The 13,486-nt window shown below is 42.1% G+C and overlaps 1 protein-coding gene and 1 long non-coding RNA gene across 5 annotated transcripts in view; both read left to right on the top strand.

Moving 5' to 3' along the window:
- LOC309397826 overlaps positions 1-13,486 on the top strand; it is a 270,063-nt gene that overhangs the window by 187,375 nt on the left and 69,202 nt on the right. The gene's annotated exons all lie outside the window — the stretch shown is intronic.
- Positions 1-13,486, top strand: part of LOC309397823 (ligand of Numb protein X 2-like) — an 83,857-nt gene that overhangs the window by 1,169 nt on the left and 69,202 nt on the right. The window lies entirely within an intron of this gene.

Raw genomic sequence — 13,486 nt, 5'->3', positions numbered from 1 at the left:
GTTCCTTTTTCATGCCTGTTATAACTGCAAACAGTCGCTTATACAAGATAGTCACTAAACAAGGACAGCCTGTAATTTTTAGCCTCAGTACTTACAGGTTGCTGGGAGGGCACAATTTTCTCTGCCTTGTGGGTAAAGCAAGTAGCTACACACACACACACACACACACATGCTGTATAAACTGTATCAGTGTGTTGGACAAAAATGGGGTTAAATTTATTACAGCTCTGCACAGTGCAGACATTGAACAGTTTAATTTCTCAAAGGGGGTTTTGGGCTATGCATAAGCTACAGTAAGAGTGCGGATTAGAGAGTCAAACTTTTAAAAACAACTTTGCCTGTATAATCAGTACGATTAAAGATTTCTGTAGGATTCCCCCCCCCCCCAAAATCTACATTATGACTGGGTGCCTCCCTGCAGGGAGTAGGAGCCAATTGCATTCTTAAAGCTACATGTATCACCCATTTGGGACCCAATGTTGACTCTTTCCCTCCTTAATGGGAGAAGCCATTCGGTTTTTGAGCCCTGGTGCCCCCTTTGCCACTTCTGTTTGTGTGTTCTTGACCTGTGGCTACCCCAAGGGCAGCGGCCGCCTCTATGTTGCTACTGCTGGGTGCTGTGTAATTGAAGTTCTAGTAAATTGGATTTATATGCCGCCCTTCTCCCAAAGGACTGTATTTTGGAGCATAATTCAGGATTGCTTTTAATTTGAACTGCCACATGCTCCCATTACACCAAATAGGAACTCTTTTAAGAAATAATAGCTGGCTCTAGAAATACAGTAAAATATTCCTGAGCCAAACATACTAAGAGGCTTTGCCTGATATGATTGTCCACCTCGCTTTCCTCTTTCCCTCCTTTTTTGATGTGTCTGTAACACCTGGGTTCCCATGGAAAAGCTGTATTTGGAATAACACTGTGATTCACGGTTGCCCTTTTCGTTGGTTTAAATGTGGACTCTGCCCTTTTTGATTAGGTAACCACTTGTTTGTCTTCTGTTTGAAAGAGAGTTAACTGAATTTGCTTAGCTTTAAGGGGAGCTTTGAGATGAAGGGATCATTGGCTGCTTTGGGAGTATTGCTCTCTTTTGAGTGTTAAATGTTTCGCCAGCTGTGTAAAACATTCAAAACGTTCTGAAATAGCATCTTTCATTTTGCAAACACTCCAGTAAGAAAGGTGCGTAATGACACAGAAATGAAACAGGCATGAAAAATATACAGGCCATGAAGAAGTATTTCTGATCATGTTTTACTTGGATGAGGCTAATAAAAGGCATCCAAATAAACGTTTCATACATGGCGAAGTATGGAGCAATTTTAATACAAAACTCCATCTGGCCTATTTTTGGGTGGGATAAAATAGGGCTTTTCTTATGTTTGAGTATGTGGTGATGGTGGGGGGAATATCTGCATTTGTAATTTATAATCCAGAGTTTAGAAACATGGATTGAACAAGGGTACAATTTCAACATCTGGTGATAAAAAAAAACCATCTGTAATATTCCCATAAAATGTTCTTTTTAAAATTCAGATAAAGATGTTTTTGCTGCTTTAAAGAGCTCACCTTTTAAAATCCCTGGTGTTACACAGGAAATTCCTGGGTAAAGTTTGCCTTTGCAATTAGAGGCAACGTAGTAGTTATAGTTCTTTACTGAAGAAAATTTAGGTAGGGCCTTAGATGGTGTGCTGATAAATTATATAAAAAGATAAATTAGAGACTGGGAAATAGAAATGACTACATAATGTTTGTATAATAATTTTGGAGGAGTATCTTTAGTAACAAAGACAGTTTTATACCATCAAAATGTATATAATTTAAATATTAACCAACCAAAGACCATAGGGTCATTTAAGGGGAGTGCTGCTGTCTCCTCCCCCCCCCCCCCTATTTATGTTCTTTTCATTCCTGAGCATTCAGACAATCTTTTAGAGATCTATTACATTAGTATCATTACCTGATTAAGATCCTAAACATGGCATTTGATTTGAGTGCAGTTGTGACAAGTAAATTTCCTCAAAATGAAAATGGAGGTCGGTGGTTTAACAGTTTAGAAATTATGTTTTATCAACTGGTGTTGATTCAGTTGTCATTAGATTGGCCAATATGCCTTTCTGCTACATATTAGACATCTCAGTACTGTATATTTATGTTGGAACATGATACACTCCTAATAAACATGGCATGGGGAAAAAGCCAACGGAAGTGAGAAACATTTAATTTCCTGCAATACAGTTAACCAATAGCTGATCTTAAGGGCTCTGAAGTGCAGAGCTGCCTGCTAATTTTTATAGATTCACCAATTCCTAATATTTTCTGCTAAAAGTTAATGCGGTGATGTTGAGAACCATTTATAAGATGGGAATCTATATGATGGTGTTCAGAATCAGAAGCCTGAATTAAAGAAACATTGTATGTCCAGAATGTTCTTTTTCTTTCATTGTGCTTGATTCTCGGAGAATGCATGGACAAGTCTGCAGTTTTCATGGCAAGGTTTTTCAGAAGTTGTTTGCCATTGCTCCCTTCCTGGGACTGAGAGAGAGTGGCCGGCCCAAGGTCCCCAGCCAGTTTTGTGCCCATGGCAGGCCTAAAAGGCATGGTCTCATGGTTTCTAGACTGATACCTTAAGTACTACACCAAACTGGCACTCATAATAAGCCCAGAATAAGTCATACATCAATATATGTATATTTGGTCTATTGTTAGTTTTCAAGAAATACAGGTAGTCCTCAACTTACAACTACAATTAAGTCCAAAATTGATGTAGTTAAGTCAGAAATTTAAGTAAGTTTGCTCCATTTTACAACTTTTCTTGTCACATTTGTTAAGTGAATCACTGTAGTTCTTAAATTAGTAACACAGTTGTTAAGCAAACCTGGTTTCCCCATTGACTTTGTTTGTTAGAAGGTTGCAAAAGGGGATCACGTGACTCTGGGACACTGCAACCGTCATAAATGTGAGTCAGTTGTCAAGCATCCAAATGTAACTCATGTGACCATAGGGCTGCTGCCATGGTCATAAGTGTGAAAAATGGTCATAAGTCCCATTGTAATATTGAATGGTCACTAAGTGAACTGTTGTAAGTCTAGGACCGTGATGGCGAACATATGGCACGCATGTCACAGGTGGCACACGGAGCCATTTGTTAGGGCATGTGAGACGTTGCCCTGTCAGCTCCAGCTGATTTCGGCCTTCTTTTGAGGCCGTTTTTCGTCCTCCGGAGGGTTTGTTGAAGCCTGTGGAGCACGAAAAACTGGCCCCGTGGCCAAACCGGAAGTCACCATTCCAAAACTTCCAGGTTCCCTGTGGGTCCCTTTTTCGCCCCGCAGAGCTTTCAGAGAAGCTCCTGAAGCCTCTGAGGAGGAACCGGGGGGGGGGGCTGTTTTCGCCCTCCCCAGGCTTCTAGAAAGCCTCTGGATCCTGGGGAGGGCGAAAAAACCATGCCAAAAGTGGGGTGTGTGTGTCCCCACTGCTGATCACATGCGCGTGCGGGGGGGGGGGAAGTCGCGCGCATAGCATTATGGGTATGGCACGTCCACGCACGACCCCCTGCGCTCCCCGCACTTTTGACACAGAGCCAAAAAAGGTTAGCTATCACTGGTCTAGAAGTACCTGCAATAGCAAAACCTCTAGGCTGGAGGACTATTTCAATTTAAAAACATCTTGTTCTAGAATGGTTCTTATTGGTCTGGGTCTCTGTGCTGCACCTATTGAATATCACCTGTAGCTTTGGTGAGAGTTGGAGGTTCCTTATTGACTATTATGGCATCCTTCTTATAAATCTGGTCTGAACTAGTGTTAGCCCCCTCAGGCCCCCATGCTGGCAAAATGGTGCCCTATGAAGCTTCCTCTCTTTGCCTTGAAGAGTTTTACTGCCACTGAGATAAAACTATTGGCCTGGATGTCATTTGGGCAGACACACTAATATATTTGTTGAGCAAGATTTTTTTCCCTTCCGTCCCATCCTGTCTGATTCTCAGAGACTCTCGTCTAGAGTCCCTGCAGTTTTCCTGGCAAGGGTTTTCAGATGTGGCTTGCCATTGCTTCCTTCCTGGGGCTGAGAGAGAGTGGCTGGCCCAAGGTCCCCCAGCTGACCTCTTGCCCAAAGCAGGACTAGAATTCATGGTTTCACAATATCTGGCCTGATGCCTTAAGCATTCACCAAACTGGCTCTCATAGTAATTATGCTAAATAATGTGTGTATTTGGCATAGAGTGTTCAGGAGTGGGTGAGTTTTGGATAGAGTCATTGGAAGGCAGAGGAGTAATGGAAAAGTGCGTTTGGCTGTGGCCAGGCATTGCAGTCGCGCATGGTTGCAGGGAGCAGTCTTTTTACAATTCAGATAAACAGAAATGAAATGGGTTTTTGGGAGTTCTGTGCTGTCACTGTAATTTTATGAATGAAGAATGTGGTTTCATAATAGAATCATAGGGATGGGAGGGGTCTTGGAAGTCTTCTATTACACACGCACACACTGACCTCAGAGGTCTGGAATGGTGTAAGAGACCCCATACCATTCCAGAGAAACGCCTGTCCAATCTCTTTTTGAAAACCTCCAGTGACGGAGCACCCACAACCTCCGGAGGCAAGGAGTTCCACTGGTTAATTGCTCTCACTGCCAGGATGTTTCTCCGTAGTTCTAGGCTTCTCTCTTACAGTCTTCCACTCTGCTTCTTGCCCTGCCCTCAGATGCTTTGGAGGATAGGTCGGCCTTCTCATCTCTGTGACAGCCCCTCAAGTACCAGAAAACAGCTATCCTGTCACCCCTAGTCCTTCTCTTCATTAGACGACCCAATTCCCTCAACTGTTCATCAGACTTTTAGCTTCCAGACCCTTTATCATCTTCTCTGCATTCTTTCTAGAGTCTCAACATCTTTTCTGTTTCATAGTCACCACAGTCATAGATGCAGTAAGTGCTACCAGTGCAGCATAAAGTGGTACTAACAGTCTATGTGGTCTTGATACTATAGGTCAGCGGTCTCCGACCTTGGCAACTTTCAGCCTAGAGGACTTCAACTCCCAGAATTCCCCAGCCTGGAGAATTCTGGGAGTTGAAGTTCTCCAGGCTTAAAGTTGCCAAGGTTGGAGACCCCTGCTATAGGTTGTCCTCAACTTACAACAGTTCATTTGGTGACGATTTGAAGTTACAACAGCACTGAAAAAAGTGACCCTTTTTCACGCTTACAACCATGGGAGAATCCCCAGGGGCAGAATTGATCAAGAATTGGAGGCTCATATTTATGAAGGTTGCAGCATCCCAGGGTCATGTGAGCCCCGTTTGCGACCTTCTCACTAGCAAAATCAATGGGGAAGCCAGGTTCCCTTAACAACTGTGTCACTTAACAATTGCAATGATTCGCTTAACAATTGTGGCAAGAAAGGTCATAAAATGGGTCAAAACTCACTTAACAAATGTCTCACCTAGCAACAGACGTTTTGGGGCTGAATTGTGATCGCAAGTCAAGGACTACTTGCATCCTTGATAGCCCCCTTGAGTCGCCATGTGCGAATAGGCAGCAATATACATTTTCTAAATAATAACAATCCTCCTGTTGATGCAGCCTAAGACTTCGGTGGCTTTTTTGGCAGCCGCTGCCTCATATTTAAGTGATCAAGTGATTGTCTATTAGGACTCCAAAGTCCCTCTCAGTTACTATTGTTGAGCCAGGTGCCACCTATTCTACACCTGTGCATTTGATTTTTCTTAGTGCAAGACCTTACTTTTCTCACCACTGAACTGCATCTAAAACTACTGTTAATTTCAAAAGAGAAGCTGCTGTTTCTTATCATTCTGTTTCTGGAATGAACTGCTCGTGATATGATACGCTAATAAGCATCTGACTATCTCTTCTGAATAATATTTCCAAATTATATATTAGATAAGAGGATTGTTGCTATGCCACCTTTGAGGAATGATTGAATATGGGAAAGTGCATCACTGTTTGGCTAGACGCTCTGATTAACATTTCCAAATCCTGTTGGATAAGGAATTTTTCTTGCCAAGTAAATTTCAGGGAGTATTAATGACGAAGAAGGGCAAAGAGTATATCTGTGATTAGGATTGTGTGGAGAGTTTGCCATTCCCAACAATCTCTTTCATGTCAGAGGCTGCTAAAAACGTTGTACGTGGCATGATTGGGCTAGAAAGAAGAAAAAAAACAGCCAAACTAGAAATGTGGCTGTAGGCATTGTACTTTGCTAATACTTCTTAAGATAGAATAATTATTTAGGATTAACTCTTGTAAAAGCAACTAAACTGTAATTTTCTGATAAGTTTGAATGATGTGTCTACTGAAATGGGCTTTTAAAGAAAATTGTTGGTAGACATTCAGTCTCAACCCTGTATTTGCTCTTTAGAATCTAAACATTTTATTGCTAAATCTTTTCAGTGAATGTGCTAAATCCTCTCTCATTTTCTTTTGTTTAGGGATTTTGTGTTTTAATTACCACAGACAGACAAGATTTGTTCAGTCTTGGTCCTTAAAAATGGCATGCCAAGTTCTTTTCTGTCTTCTCTGAAAAGGAAAACATCGAGAGAGCAAAGTGTGACGAATTGTGTCTAGATTTCAGTGTTTAAGAGTGAAGGAATATATTATCATGAAGATAACGTACTCAGAATGAGAGTAGAAAATATTATCTATAGCCACTGAAATTAATAGTCATTTTCCAAAAAAATCATTTCCAGAGTAAACAAAACTGATAAATCAATTAAGAGAATAAAAATATGTGGGCATTTTATTTGTATATAAATGTTTATTTTATTCACTTTTTTTGGATCCTGTTCCAGTTTGATGACATTTGCAAAAGATTCTTAAAAACAATATTCATACTAAAATCTAATGATATCAATCCCCAAACAATTGGAGCATCACTTGAACACTGTTGGCATTGACAAATTCACCATCAGTCACTTGCAAAAGGCAGCTTTATTTAGAACAGCTTACATCTTTAACACCTTTAACACCAACAACATGAAAAACATCTGCCATCCCAGGCTCTTGGGAAAGACTTGATAGGTGGATGAAAATGCCAAATCCAGTCTAAATATTTGTGTGACAAACCATAATTATAAAGCAAGTCCAACGAGAAGAAAAAGAATGTAACAGTTCTGGAAAGAACAGCATCCAGAATCAGAAAGAACAGAACGGAGGCTAGCAGATCAGTGTTGGTGTATATTGTTGAATAAAGTATTGACTTAGTAGAACTGCAGAGATACAAAGATACTGCAAAGAAATCAAAGCCTTGCCAGAAGCTCAGATTGTAGGGGGAATCGGCAGCAGAGGAAGCCCGCATACGTATTGAATTCTTTTCATTCCCAAACCAAGCGTCTCCTCTGCCTTCTCAGAAAGAACAAAGACTTCTAAAGAAGTAAAAGAATCGAAACAAAGAATGGCCGAGCACTGAGGACAGCACAAAAGTAACTGAATAAGGTTGCTTACGTTGAAGAAACAGCTAGCACAAGCACTGAAAGATGCCAATACTGTAATATCAAATATCAACACTAGCTCACTTCAAGAAACAAACTAAATTGCAGCATGGCTACAGTTATATCTGAATATCTGGAATGCAAAATCAACGAAGAAGGAAAAAGTCAAACAGAGCCTCACCAAAATGGACAATTTGATTGGGTACATAAGATCAGCATGCTAAGATCAAATGCAAGCAAGCTAGAACAGATGAATAAAAGAAGCTGAAGAACAAGAGGACCAAAGAATACCTGATTATTATTTCCAGAGCTTTCTTAAATATTGAAGTAGCAAATAATATCTATAGCCAAGAAGATCAGCAAATATAAAGCTCCAATTGGCCATTATTGGCAGAATCACCAATTTCAGTTCAGTCAGTAATGTTTCCACCACTTTACCATCTATGAAGAGACTACAATGAACCAGTCAACACCTGACAAGAAGAAACCATCCAAAGAGATACAGCAAAAATGTAGCTTGGGTACAGTAGGCAACAATAAAATAAAATGGTGAAAAGAAACAACGTGGAATAAGAGCAGAAATGGTGGATAAAAGGTAAGAAAGACCAAGAATTAGTCAGTGCCAGGTGAAGATGAACTGCATGATATTTGGTTGAAACATCTGACTCTGGTCTACACCCACTCATTGCCAAGCAGCTTAACAACGTACTGCAAGCAGATGTAATTGAAGATTGGTTAACACCTGGCAAAACCTACCTGATAATGAAAGATTTTTAAAGGGGGGGGGGCACACCATGCAACTACAGACCAAATTACCTTGTAATTTCACACTGAAGTCAAGAAGAAGGTTAGAAGTGAATATATTGTGAGAGTGATGAGAGAGATTTTAAAGTCTAAACTCAGTGGAGGAAATATCATTAAGACGATTAATACCCAGCAATTCTAAGTCATTAGATACATAACTGGAATAATGGACTGAAGTCAAGCAGAACGAAAAGCCCTGGATAGGAAAACCAGAAAAAATAATGACAATGAATCATGCCCTTCATCCTTCAAGCGATGTTGACAGACTCTACTTACCTAGGAAAATAGGTGGGCCTGGGATGTTGCAAGTACACCAGACAGCTGAAGAAGAACGAAGGGCTTTGGGAGAATATTGGGAGGCCGTGAAGAAGATGCGCTGTAGCTAAAGGACCATGAAGGCCACAGTGGCCTACAAATGAAAAATAGAAAAGAGAGTGCAAAGTACAGGTAGTCCTTGACTTACGATCACAATTGAGCCCAGAATTTATGTTGCTGAGAAACTTGTTAAGTGAGTTTGCCCCATTTCACAATGTTTCCCACCACAGTTTTAAGTGAATCACTGTGGTTGTTAAATTAGTAACATGTTATTAAGTGAATCCAGCTTCCCAATTGACTTTGGTTGTCAGAAGGTCCCAAAAGATGATCCCATGGCCCTGGCACATTTACAACTGTCATAAATATGAACCAGTTGTCAAGCATCTGAATGTAACCCATGACCATAGGGACACTGCAATTGTCATAAATTTGAAAAATAGTCAAAAGTCACTTTTTTCAGTGCTGTCATAACTTCAAATGATCACTAAATGAACTGTTGTAACTGAGGACTACCTGTATTACAAAGTATACAAAAATCCTAGTAGGTAAAGCAGATAACAAGAAGACCTGGCAATGGCCAAGAACAGTCAAGTTGAATGAAGAGGCAGCTAATTCTGGCTGCAGAAGCCAAGCCTCGGGATTAAATGCACACAAAGCCAGAATTGAGAAGAGAGCAACAGACAGCACATACCGCCCCTGCAAAGAAGCTGAAGAAGATGTGGACCACCTAGTTAGCTGCTGCAAGAAGATCACACAGACTAATTACAAACAACGGCATGACAAAATAGCAACAATGGTGGATTGGGGGATCTGCAAGAAAGACTATTTGTCTGCAAGCAAGAACTGGTGGGACCCCAAAGTAGAAAAAGTAATAGAAAATGAAGAAACCAAAGTGCTCTGAGACTTATCTGCCCCTTAACACCCCAATCATTACAATTGTTGAGAAGAAAGTCTGGATAGTGGCTGTTGCAGTACTCGGAGATAGCAGAATAAGAGAAAGAACTGGAAAAAATAAATACAAAGAGCTGCATATAAAACTAGAACGATTGTGGCAAAAGAGAACAAAAGTAGTACCAGCAGTGCAGTGGTGGGTTCCTACTGGTTTGGACCGGTTTGGGCGAACTGGTAGTGGTTTGGCGGCCTGAGTCGCTGGAACCGGCATGGAACCAGGTCTGCCATTCCTCTGAACCGGTTCTCCCAGCGGCACCATAGGTGCCGCCAACATGTTTTGGGCTTCTGTGCATGCGCAGAAGCATTTTTATAGTACTGTGCACGCACAATGCACAACCACAAGCAAACCAGCAGTCGTGGCTGAGGCAACCTTGAGCTGGTCAAAATCGAACTACCGGCAGTCAGCAGAAGTAGCCTGCAACAATGTTCCCTCTAATTTTTTTTCAATGTGAGCAGAAAAGTATAGTGTTTGAGCGGCACATTTTCATGCCTGAGCACCTGAATTTTTTTCACAGATGTCACCTAAGACAACAACGAAATCAGTATTATTTGAAACTCAAAGTTATGTTTCTTCAAGGTACCCGCTTAATTCAAAGTGTTATATAATATCAGTATCACTTAACAACACTCCTGCTTAGCAACCAAAATGTTGGCTCAGAAACTCTGGCATTTGAAGCACGCAAGTCTTTTTTTTTTTTTTATTAAAAGAGTTTTGTACAAACAAATTTTCCCCCTTTTCACCCCCCCCTCCACACAATATATTTTTAGTTTCAATAAACTCTGGCATTTGAAGCACGCAAGTCTTAAAGCTGTCAAGTTACAAGATCCTTGCACCCCTAATCCTTTAGGGGGAAAAACCCAGGGGTCTTCAAACCTGACAGCTTTAAGACTTGTGGACTTCAACTCCCAAAATTCCTCCTCCAATCATGTTGGCTCAGAAACTCTGGCATTGAAGCATGCAAGTCTTAAAGCTGTCAAGTTACAAGATCCTTGCACCCCTAATCCTTTAGGGGGAAAAACCCAGGGGTCTTCAAACCTGACAGCTTTAAGACTTGTGGACTTTAACTCCCAGAATTCCTCCTCCAGTCATGTTGGCTCAGAAACTCTGGCATTTGAAGCGTGCAAGTCTTAAAGCTGTCAAGTTACAAGATCCTTGCACCCCTAATCTTTTAGGGGGGAAAACCCAGGGGTCTTCAAACCTGACAGCTTTAAGACTTGTGGACTTCAACTCCCAGAATTCCTCCTCCAATCATGTTGGCTCAGAAACTCTGGGATTGAAGCATGCAAGTCTTAAAGCTGTCAAGTTACAAGATCCTTGCACCCCTAATCCTTTAGGGGAAAAAACCCAGGGGTCTTCAAACCTGACAGCTTTAAGACTTGTGGACTTCAACTCCCAGAATTCCTCCTCCAGTCATGTTGGCTCAGGAACTCTGGCATTTGAAGCATGCAAGTCTTAAAGCTGTCAAGTTACAAGACCCTTCCACCCCTAGAAAAAAAACGCAGAGGTCTTCAAACCTGACAGCTTTAAGACTTGTGGACTTCAACTCCCAGAATTCCTCCACCAGTCATGTTGCAGCAACGTCATCTGCCTGGATCTGCTCCATCTTTGGTTTCTTCATCGTGGGCAGGGCCGACGAGCTGCTACCTCCTCCTCCTCCAACAGCACCACCACATTTGCACCTGAGCTCAGTGCCGCGTTACCCCTGCCCGCTTCTCCTCCTCTGTGCTTTTGAGGAGCCATGAGGCTTTTTTCCCCCCTGCTCCCCCCCTTCCTACTGGCTCCCGCAGCCTCATGGCTCCTCAAAAGCACGGGGAGGAGGAGGGGGCAGGGTTAACGCGGCGCTGAGCTCAGGTGCTCCGAGCGGAGGGGAGGCGGCGCTGCCACGCGCGGGGATGCCAGCTGGAGCTTTGCTGGCTTTAAGTCAGCCGCAGCGCCGGGCGCCAAATCTGGCAGTGCTGTTAGAGGAGGAGGAGGAGGAGGTGGCTGGCAGCAGTTATTCCGGTGGCGGCGGGGGCTTTGGGGCTTCACAACTACCCTCAGTCGCCCCATGCTCATCAAAGCAAGTCCGGGGAAGTCCTTTGCGGGCGGCCCGTTCTAGCTGCCTGCAAAGGACCTCCCCAGCTTCCGGAGCCTGTGGCAATAGAAATTACTGCGCGGCAGTTGAAAACTGCTGCGCGGTGTTTTCTTGCCACGTGCGCAGCCGCGCACCTTAGAGGGAACATTGGCCTGCAATACTGCATTCTAACGATTACGCCACCACCACTGCCCATACAACATCTGTCAACCACATCTGCCTATCCCAGGCCCTTGGAAGGAACTCAACAGCTTGATAAAAACAGTGTTTTGTTGCCTGGTGTGCCGTGGGAAAAATTGAAAAATTCCACTTTTCTGATGTCCGGGCTGTGATTGGTCCAGACGGGGACGGGAAGCGAGGAGGCAGAAAAAGAAACAGAGGCTAAGGAGCTTCCCCCCCGCCTCCTCCCAGCAAAAATCTAACCGGGGAGCCGGGCGGACAGTAGCAAATTAGCCGATCACGCCGCGTGATCAGCTAATTTGCTACTGCCCGCCGGCTCCCTGATAAGATTTTTGCGGGGGGGGGGAGAAGCTCCTTGCCTCCGTCTCTTTTCTCCCTCCTCGCTTCTTGGGGCTCCACTTGTCAGAAACTTCTCCTGCATCAAATTTGCAACGACCTTATAGAATAACAGAGTTGGAAGGGACCTTGGAGGTCTTCGAGCCAATTTTGCAGATCCCTGCCTGGGCTAATATGATTGATGCCCTTGGTGGACTTCAATTCTCAGAATTCTGGGAGTTGAAGTCCACAAGTCTTCAAGCTGTCAGGTTTGAAGACCCCTTGGGGTTTTTTTCCTAAAGGGTTAGGGATGCAAGGATCTTGTAACTTGACAGCTTTAAGACTTGCGTGCTTCAAATGCCAGAGTTTATTGAAACTAAAAATATAGTCAATATAGGCACAGAGTTAAATTTTTTAACATTTTCTAATGGTGGTGTGCCTCGTGATTTTTTTCATGAAAAAAGTGTGCCTTTGCCCAAAAAAGGTTGAAAAACACTGATAAAAATACCAAATTCAGTCTAAACATCTGAATAACTTGGAGACCAACTATAATACTACAGCTAAACGGCACAAAGTAGCACAGAATACTAAAACTAGAAATTTGAAAGCCTGTTTTGTTAAAATAAAGATTTTAACTTGGTTTTGCACATACCATTGCTAGCTAACTCTCCTTATATTTTGTGTTGCGTTGTATTTCATAATTAAAGAATCACAACAGCATTCTGAGGATTAATAAGGACTCTCTCTCACTTCAGAAGACGACACCATAGAAAATAACTATTTTCTATAGAAGAAAATTTAAAGAACTTAAAACTCAAGCAGGTTTTGGCAAGTAGAAATAAGCCTTTCAGGGTGACCAGAGACTTAAAAGTAAGATCTGGTATTTTGAATTGTCAGTAAAAATGAAGTCTTTCAACTCTTTGTTAGATGTGCCTTTGAAATCTTGTCCAAGCATAAATTTAACTGCTTTCATGCCAGCTAATACTTTCAAGCTGTTTTGTATGAATTTTAAGCAATTAGAGAGTCACCTTTAGAAGATAGAATTAAAATGTACTTGAGCTTCTTTGAGGCTAAGGTATTATTCACAAAACAGATTTCATTTTATGATTATGTTTTCCCCCAACCATGTGTAATGTGAAATCAAACCAGGGGGAATAAAGGAGTTGGAGTATCGTGTCAAATTTTGTAAGCCAAATTTATTGGGAGATGTACTCAAATTTTTAGAGCCGTATTCTTAAAGCCCTACAGCTAGACTTCCTTTCTTGTCTCATCTACTATTTAAAGTGAAAGCATTTTATCCCATCTTTTCTGCATACAGCTGGATTTCTAATGTGTGTAGTTATGAAAAACCCAAGGGACTGGTTTGGACAAAACTCAGCAGCACTTTTTCATGCGGCTGTTGACAAAAATAGGATTGCCAAC

Source organism: Natrix helvetica, assembly GCF_964273705.1.
Source record: "Natrix helvetica genome assembly, chromosome: 11".
Classification (NCBI taxonomy): Eukaryota; Metazoa; Chordata; class Lepidosauria; order Squamata; family Natricidae; genus Natrix; species Natrix helvetica.
This window is presented reverse-complemented; position numbering and strand designations above follow the sequence as displayed.